The 10088-nt window shown below is 39.1% G+C and overlaps 1 protein-coding gene across 1 annotated transcript in view; it reads right to left on the reverse strand.

Moving 5' to 3' along the window:
- mrpl11 (mitochondrial ribosomal protein L11) overlaps positions 1-9974 on the reverse strand; it is a 38997-nt gene extending 29023 nt beyond the window's left edge. Inside the window, exon 1 of the mRNA XM_034883861.1 lies at positions 9839-9974. The gene's annotated coding sequence lies outside the window, so the exon portion shown is untranslated. The remainder of the gene's footprint in view (positions 1-9838) is intronic.
- Between the last annotated feature and the right edge of the window lie 114 nt (positions 9975-10088).

A 10088-nucleotide genomic window follows, 5' to 3' on the forward strand; every position in this document is an offset into this window, starting at 1 on the left:
TTCTTTGAAGAATTTTGACATTTACTCATTTTTCTAAAGGCACTGCTATTATTTCGAACACAACTGTATATATATATAGTATCTGTCCTAACCCCTATGCCACTACGATGCGCTGTGATAGAGGATTTTATCACCCATCCGGTGAACTGGTGCAGCACTTATTTCTATTTATTTTTTTATTTACTACTTTATCCCACTGTTCCCCAAGTGTTGCGATAACATGGTATTTATAGCTTAGCTGATAGATCACATCCCTAATTAGGATGATTTTAGCTCATGAAACATTTACGCAAGCAAGCTTCTATCCTAGGTTATGTTTAAAATGTATAATCCATTACTTGATACATCTTTCTTGTCCTTGGGGACTAATTCTGTGAGACTCTAATAAAAACTGAAGTGTTTTTATTCCGGTCTCATAACTCAAAAAGAAAAAATATCTGTTTCCTTCTTTTTAAAGAGATAAAACCCTGTCAGAGCCAACATCCAAACAGAAACCATGATTAGTATTCTTTGAAGTTACAAGTAAAGTGACAGAACTCATTCTTATCTTCAAAACACTAAAACTCCTGACAATCAGTTTCATTCAACTCTTAGTGTGGCAGTCCATCTAGTGGTGGCACTCACCTTTACATTTGATGCCAGGCCTTAAACTGAGAGACTATTTCACAGTAAGATAATGGTACTCTTCAGTGATCTGTGTGTCATTTCTGAGATAGCCAATGGCACCACTTCAGGAACCTACCACCAAAAAAAATTTAGATAAACCAAAAAGAACGAGACTGAAGACAAGCTGAAGTCCCTGGAGTCTAATAGAAAAGAATATAGGCATAATACAAAAATTATAATAGCAATTTCATGTTTCTCCTCCTCTTTGCTTGTATACCATTAGAGCCACAATAAATGACTGGTCTCCTTGAATACATAAGATGAAGAAATGTCTCAACAGAACATTAAACAGCACAGGAAGGACTTGCGGTGACAGCCAGGGGATTCTGGGTTGCAGTTTTCGTTAGATGGCACAACATTATGAATTTGGAGCGACAGATTAACTGTAATCGATGACACTAATGCAGTGATCGAACAGAACAAATGTACTGGTCTGTGATCATTCAGAGAGCCATATGGGACACTCTCTATAAGATTAAAAGACAACGTCAGATATAAAGTTATAGAAAGCCAGGGATGCCAATGCTGTTCCACTACATTAGTATTCACCCCATCAAACTCGGGCTCTGGAGCTATTGATTGCTGAATGCCAAGTGCTAAAGGCCAGCGAAATAAAACGAAGATCTCAAGAAGAGTCTGAATGATCTCACAAGACTGAAAAGGGGAACTTGAACGACCTGATTCAACCGAGCCCTAAATCGGCAAGTCTTGTCTCTCAGAGCTAAACTGTGCTTTTCAGAAATAAACTCATCTGTTGTTCATCCCAGTGTTGGAATCCTTTCTAGTGAAATACAGTCACACTTTAAACCGTTTAACTGTCAGCATTTTAACCGTGTTTAAACAAGTGTTTAAGCGTAAACGTTACTAGATAACGCCAGGCTACTAGTACATGCTGTGTAATATTAGGTAGCATCACGCCTTGGGCTCTTTAAAAATTGCATTGCGATTAATTTTTCATCTCAGCTAGTTTTTAACTATTACATTTAAATAGATTTTTAACCAATTCATAATCCATCGTAACATCCCTACTGGAGGGTGGACAATTCAGTTTTCATCATGTTTTACACATCATTGCCATCATGCCAGACCTTTCTCCACAGCGATGCGGAGGAGGGTCTGGCTGCTCCACGCAGCATTCCGGGATGGGAGAAAAACATGCTGTGGTTTATTGGCATTTCTTTAAACCAATCACAATTGTCTTGGGCGGTGCCAAGCACAGAGAAAAGCAATGGTGCCGCTGCAAAAAAGCCTCTGGAAGGAGTTTGTTTTGGTGAAAAGTGTACGTTTAAAGGTCTGCTTTAGTCGTGCAACAGAAAAATCAGATTGGACAGATAGTCTGGCTAGCTGTCTGGATTTACCCTGCAGAGATCTGAGGAGCAGTTAACCATAGTCCTCATAAATCCCCGGGAGTTTAAAATTCCAACACAAACAAAACAGAAGGTAACGGATATCCAGCGGAATTTCCAACGGCAACATAGCAATCCTGGAAGTGGAACATCATATATATATATAGACTAGGCTGGATTGGGTATCAGTGAAAAGTGAGTGATTCAATTGTATGTTTCTATACTGTTTCCAAGAATTTTAATTCCTGTGTTTGTTTTGATCAAGGCATACAGCTTATTAATTAAACAATGACATTGGATCAGTACTCTGTATCGAGACTGAATACGTTGCATCAGTGCATCCTACTTAATAGACCTGAAATTTGTCATTGTAGTTTATTATTACCTGGGCAATGATAGTTGATTTTTGTTTAACCCTTGTGTTGTCTTCCCGTCAACCATGAAAAAAAAAAAAAAAGAATTCTACACTATTATCTATTTTTTTGAATTTTTTTGTCACTTTGTCCATGTTGCGGATGCTTTTTTTATGTTTTTTTCGAAGTTATTTGATATTTCTAATCTTGACATTTTCAGTGCTTATTTCAAACGCCCATCTTTTTTGATAAAAAAACTGAAAAAAGGTCAAATTTGACCCGAGGACAACATAAGGGTTAAACATACATATACACTTAAATAACTGTTTTAATAGGATCTGTTTAATACATTTGTTGAAACTGTTCCACTTTAGACCCATCTTAGGAATTTTTGTACTGCAATTTCTAGTTACTTATCGGCTAGTCTTGCATTGCCAGACCTATCTCCACGGCGCTGTGTCAGTGCTTGAGTATGGTCTTGCTACAACAAACATTTTTGTTTTTGCCCTCATGAGCTGAACTCAAAGATCTATGACTTTCTCTATGCACACAAAGGCTTATTTCTCTCAAATATTGTTCACAAATCTGTAGTGCGCACTTCTCCTTTACCGAGACAATCCATCCATCTCACAGGTGTGGTATATCAAGATGCTGATAAGAGAGCATGATTATTGCACAGGTGTGCCTTAGGCTGGCCACAATAAAAGGCCACTCTAAAGTGTGGCCTTAACCCATAACTGCTCACTAGTCAAGTACCCAAAGACATTCAAATTGCTATAATGTAAACCACAAAACAGCATAAAACCCTCACATTCCTGAAATTCTGCCCACCAAATGTTTGGTATTTTTACTTGTAAACTGACCTAAACAATTAATCAATTATCCAAATGGTTTGGAAATGGTAGGAAATTGGTTTTCCTCCACACAGCCCACAGTTGTGTCAACATAATATTATAATCAGTTCACTTGTCTTCCAGTTGTCAAGCATTTACCGTGCAAATAAGACAGTTACTGAGAGCAGCAGCCCTCCTCTGCGCTGCCATAGTGCCGATTATTGAAGCAGCTGATACATTCCCATCACTGCAGCCTGGATTCAAACCAGGACCTTAAACTTGAATAGTGATGACTCCCAGTCTAAACAATCTGCATGTATTATTTCTGCAAGCCTGTGATCAAATCCCAGGGAGACTGAATTACATTACCCTCGCACCGTACAAATTGCCTGTACTTGGAATACACTTTTAAAAAGCAACAAACCACAACCATCAAATAAAGAAATGGAAAAACAGCAATCTGTTCATCTTGGATATATTTTGCAGACAGTGAAAATGTTGTGGCTACATTAGCATCATTTTCCAGTAGTATCTGAGCATGAAGCGCATGAAACCACATACAGATGTGTCAAAAACAGGCTTAAGTAACATTAGAAGCTCCAATGCAACTCATATTTTCTGATTCTGAAAAGAATATGGATACATGATTTATAAAGCCCGGATGTACAAGATGGAGGAAAAATCTATTTCCATTGCTCACACATCATTGGACTTCTTTTGTGTTGTGGCTGATATTCAGCCGCAACACATAAACAAGCAATGCGAGGAAGAAAAGCATTGCTGTCACAAACACACACACACACTCACACACAAAATCTCTAGGCAACATGTGGATACACACAAGGCTCGGACATAAAATCCAGCCTTCAGAACTACAGCTCAGAGACTGCAAGCCAACTGTGACTGCAGCCACAATTTGACAGTAAACCCTCTGAACTCTGGAGCCATCTGCCCCCGCCTGAGCTTTGCTGCAGCTGGACCTCATATCCAGACTACTGGGGAGGTATTATTACATCAGCACAATAACAATACCAGTATACTCTAGTGGCCAGGCTAACTCAGTTGGTAGAGCAGGCGCACATATATAGACGTTTACTTTTCGACGCAGCAGCCACGGGTTTGACGCCAACCTGCAGCCCTTTGCTGAATGTCTAAAATGCCCCCCCCCCCCCCCAAAAAAGGAATAAAAAGAAATGCCTTTACTGCCTAAAACTCTGGCATCGTATCTGCGAGTCTATGCACCGATCCAATACCATGTAATTTAGCACTGAAAAAATAAATACTTTTTCCTCAATTATGACTGTGAAAATAGATAATTAAAAAAAGTTATATGGCATTTATTCTCTGTATGCATTTGTTCTTGTGTGAGCCAGGCCATGCAGCAATTACACCAATCATCTTGTTCTGGAAAGTAAACAACGGGAATGGAACGTCTCTCTCTCTTTCTCTCTCTCTCTCTCTTTTTATTTTGTGCATGATCAGGTAAGATCATTTTTTTTGTGGGAGTGTCTGCTGAGGAATCAGGTTTCTAGGTCAAGTGTGTTTTTTGGGAGGAAAAGTCAAGCACAAAAGTATTGTTTTAAGTTAAATTGATATCAGCCTTGACATAAAACGATTATCTTGCTATTCTGTTTATTTTACATAGATTTTATAAGACCAACCATTTTTGAGTGAATCTAAATCAAGTGGAGCTACAGTGCAGCCACAGGAGAACATTACAGTTGGCTGGTTCTCTTAACGTTTAGGGAACGTTGTAAACTGGAGGGAACGTTCTCTAAACGTTTGTTTATGGTGCTCTAAAGGTTAATTTGAACTAAACCAAAAACTAATGTTCCCTAAACGTTCTGTGTTAGTGGGGATGGCGTCCTCTGGTGTTCCGCTGTTTATATCCAACAAGGTGTTGGAGAAGGAACTTCGGAAAGTTTTCCAGTGGATTTAAAACAGCACAGATCTGTATTCATTGGAGGAAATAAATCGTTTTCTGAATGAAACATTTGATAGATATGTAAAAGGGATGGACTACTTCCAGAACACAGAAAAATGTATCAAGTCTGTTGCTGTAATGAAAATACTAGTTTTGTTTTGACCTGTGAGATAAAAAGAAACGTTATTGCCTCAAAAAGCCCATTACAACTTTAAGAACGGACAAAGAATGTAGAACTTTGAAAAGACTCAGAACTTCAAATGATCATGACACTTAAACTTTATTCCTCTTTATATTGTTCTCTCCTTGTTTCAACTTGTCCATTTCTTTTTTTCTGACTTTTCTATGAGGAGCCTTAAAATAGGATGTCGTAATATCAATGGTGGGAGAGACGGGCACAAGAGGGTTTTTTTCTAGTCAGAAAAAGATTGTGCTGTTTTTGCAGGAAACCCATTCTGATCCAGCAGTTGAGACAGACAGGGGTAGATGGTGGGAGGGTCCCTATGCTCTGAGCCATGATACTGATAGTGCAGGGGTTTCTGTTTGGTTTAAGGCAGCAGTGGATGTAACATATCTTCCACTGAGGTTGTAAAGGGACGCCTGCTGGTTGTCAGGACAGAGATAGAGAAATCTGTGTTTTGTATTGTTAAATGTTTACGCCCATAATCAGGGATCAGAAAGAGTGAATATTTTCACTCAGATAAGAAATGATTTATATCAGTACCATCAGGACCAGCTGATTGTTGGTGGCCATTTTAACTGTACTCCTGATTTCACTGTGGACAGGACAGACGAGGAAACTCACTCACATTCAGCTCAGAGTTTGAACAGAACCACCAGCTGGATTTGGTAGTTTCATGGAGGGTAAAACACCCACAGTGAGTACAGCCAGACTCGACTCGGATTTATATTTCACTAAACCTTAGCTCTGGACTAGCCCGCAGTAGAATAACTCCTGTTGGCTTTATGGATCATTACTTTGTATTTATAGATTTGATCATCTCGCCGGGCAAGAGGATTAAGTCCTACTGGCATTTTAATAACAAACTTTTACAAGACAGCAAATTCTATGAAACGTTTGAGCACTTTTGGAAGTGCTGGAAAAATTTTAAAAAATCAGATTTTACGTCTTTGAGCAGTGGTGAGACGTTGGCAAGGCACAGGTTCTGTTTTTTTGTCAACAGTACACCTCCCATTCCACTGTAAAGATCAATGCGGCATTAATGGGACTTGAAGCCAACATCAGAAGTATAGAGGAGGTTTTAAATAGAGACTCTAACCCTTCTTTAGAGCAGTTGTTGCAGAAGAGCAAAATTAAGTTAAGCTCTTTCTTAAATGAAAGGATGTCAGGTGTCGTTTCCTACAGTTAAAAGAGATGGATACCTTGAGCTCCTTCTTTAATCTGGAGAGATCGGTGGCAGAGAAGAAGCAAATGACATGCCTTCAGCTTCCAGGAGGTAGAGTAACCACCAGTCCGGGTGAGAGAAGGAGCCATGCGATGGATTTCTATGCTGCTCTCTTTGGGGCCCAACAGTGCAACATGCAGTGTCGTGAGGAGCTCCAGCTCAGTCCGGACGATAAAGCTGCTTTGGACTACGAGCTGACACTGGGGGAGCCGACAGCTGCAGTCAACCAGATGGCCTCAGGAAAGGCACGGGGGATAGACGGTCTCTTCACAGATTTGTATAAACAGTTCTGGAATACGATTGGACCTGAACTTCATGAGGTTTTTATGGAGGGGACAAGAACAGGTTTTCCCCAAAAAGGTGATCTGACTTTACTTAAATACTGATGCCCAGTTTCCCTCCTTTAATTTCCCCTTGCTGGACTAATAATAACAAAAAGTATACATTATTATAAAGGTCATTTCCAGAGCATTATCAAACAGATTGAAGGATGTGAACTGATTATACACTCAGACCAATCCTTTTGTGTTCCAGATAGGTTGATAACGGACAATATTTTCTGTGTTCGGAACATTCTTGATGTGTATAAAATGGATGAGTTTGATGCTGGTATTGTCTCTTTGGACCAGGAAAACATTACTCTTATTTGTTTTCTGCACTTAAAGCTTTTGGATAAGGTTTTTTGTCTTGGGTTGGTTTGTTGTATAATGGTGCACAGTGCTTGTTGAAGACCAGGGCAGGACTGAGTCGGTCCATTCCTGTGCAGAGGGGGATAAGATAGAGTTGTCCTATATCTGGACAGCTATATAAAATAGCAATCAAGCCTTTAAATTGGCCATCTGGCTGTCACAAATAAAAACAAGGTGCAGGTTTGCTAGAAGTGTAGAGCCAGTGTCGATGTTGGAAGAACTGGTCAAAGAGATTTAGAGTTGAGTTGGCTGGGCTTTTGTTGTTTGTGGGCTGTAAGGAGAGTGTTATGCTCTATGGGGGACGATGGAGAGTTAGTGATTAGTTTTTGATTGGAAAAGCACAGATTGATTGATTGTTTTTGTTTTGTATTCATATTCTATCTGTGTTATGTATGTATGTTTGGTTTGTTTTTCCTGTGATCCAATGGTCCAATAAAAGGGGCTTTGAACACTCAATAAATATTAAATATTAATCCTTGTCCTATATAAGTGCACTGTATTTATTGTAATGACGGTATTGAAACTAAGGTTTAGAAGTGGAGTTAATTTATATTTGAAAGTTTTAATGTTGTAAATGTTTAGTCATTTAATCATTTACATATCTTTGTTACACAAATTATAAGTTACATATTATATGTTTACATATTTAACACAGAATATTGTTGAATCTGCCTCTCTGATTCAGTCACGTTTACCTCAGTCCAAGTTCTCGCTTGTGATTGGTTGGTTTAGTCACGGGGAAGGTCGGGATGAGGAAGTGTTGTTGTTAGGAGTATGTCTAGTCATCCTTCTCCATCCTGCTGTTTTTTCTCATAAAGCATGATCCACCACCACAACCCTCACGTCACAAAACTGATATTGTTGCTATTTTTAGACCCCGCGGTTTACCATATCACCCAAGCCTAAGTGGAACATCTCTGGTTAATGAACTGGGAGATGGACTTTTTTTGCAGCAAATGTGTTGTATTACAGATTTTTTAAACACCATGAGCTGCTTTTTTTTTGTCACTGATGGTCACTCCAATTTCATTCAGGCATACAGACTGGTGTTTTCCAATTTAAAAAAAAGCAACTACATAAGATTATGATTATTTTCCGACTGTTCTTCAATCTTTGCTTTTTTGCAAAACAATATGAAACACTGACTGGAAAATCACTTCATCCATTTCATGGAATTGCTCACAACTCATAGACAAACACCCTGTGATGAGGAGCCCCACAGGTGAGGAACCACTGATATACATCTTTTAAACTCTCTTGCAGAACATGTTTTTGTTCAAATGGGCCATTGTGAATATGTCTTTATAAGCTTTTCATGAAATATCCCACAAGTTGTGTGTTACATGATTTTACTGGATGTCAAAAAGCAGTAAAGGCTACCAGCTTCATCATTTTTATTCCATTCTAGTAAATAAGCTCAAGGCCTCACTGTTATTTAGATCACAGACAGACACAGACTTCATAGCTGTTCAGTTGGCCTTTACAGTCAGGTTACAAGATGTTGATCCACACCCTGAAACCAATTGTAATCACAAATGTTCCGTGGCCACACTTTCCATACTAACAGGACATTTGGGCCTAGCTGTTTCTCAGATGATGACAATGGGGCCTGTTTATAACTGAAAAGCAACTACAGAAACAACAGGGGGTTGATGCTTATAAGGCTTTCAAGATTCAGGTTAGTAAAACAATGGAAACAGGAAATAAAATGAAAAGATGCTGTTCATCAAGCAAACAGTCAAATCTGCAGAAACCTTTGTTTCTCTAGAGTTCACCCTCAAATGTAGCCTAGCAGAAGATGCTAAGTACTTCTTTATAACATTAAATATTCAAGTCAAAATACACAGAAATCAATGTAATATTCATCAGGGAATGTTTATTATGTTAAGAAATCTCAGATAATCTGCCTCTTCAAAACTGTGTGGTTGTATTGTGATCAGATTTGATTGACAGCGGCCTGGGAACATAAGCAAACAACCCCACAACTGAGCAAGATGTTAAATACAATACTGCTAATTCCTAAATAGTGCGTGCATGTAAACGACATGGCCTTTTTTTCTTCCAAAAGAGCCTTAGCCACAAACAAAAAGACGAATAAAAAAATGCCACAAGCAAAAACTGGTCAAAGTTAGGCAGGAGATCTGCTGTTCATGTAGGACCCATTTTGCTTATAGAAGCCGTACAAGTTTATCCAAGGACTGCATTTTATTTCAATGGCAAACCAGAAACTAATGACTAATGTGTACTGAAACATGCAGGAGATGTTATTTCTAGAATTCACATAACAAAATGTTTTCACATAATTACACTTCTTCCAGGTTAAGTGCAAAAAACATTGACTATTAAGACTCTTTTCTTTTAGGGAACCAAAACTAAGAGACGAGTAACATTCAAAGGACGGATACAATGTAGGAAAAGCAGGCTTTCTTCTTTACAACAACTACTAAAACACATAACCTACGCGTTTAACACCTTGTGTCCATAGTCACATTGAAAGCTACAGACGCGTTAACAGCATTAACATTCCGAGTATGCTGAGAAACAGCTTAAACCCTTTACGACGGGTCAGAGAGGACCGTGTTAAACTCTAACAAACGACATATATCGCAGAGTTGTCATACCTGTGACTTGTCCTGTACCTTCACGCCGTTAGCAGCATCCTTCAGGGCGCAGACATGTTGGATTACTGAACAGCGGTTGTTCGCTGCAGTTGAACGCAAAGCTGCCCCCTGCTGGAGCGGAGGAGTCCCTGCAGCAACGACTGTGGAAACCATAGTGTGTGTGTGCGCTGGATTAAGTAGTCTTATATTTAACCTTAACTTTTCTTCTTTTCTTACACACACACACACACACACACACACACACACACAC

This window comes from Etheostoma cragini, chromosome 10 (assembly GCF_013103735.1).
Source record: "Etheostoma cragini isolate CJK2018 chromosome 10, CSU_Ecrag_1.0, whole genome shotgun sequence".
Classification (NCBI taxonomy): Eukaryota; Metazoa; Chordata; class Actinopteri; order Perciformes; family Percidae; genus Etheostoma; species Etheostoma cragini.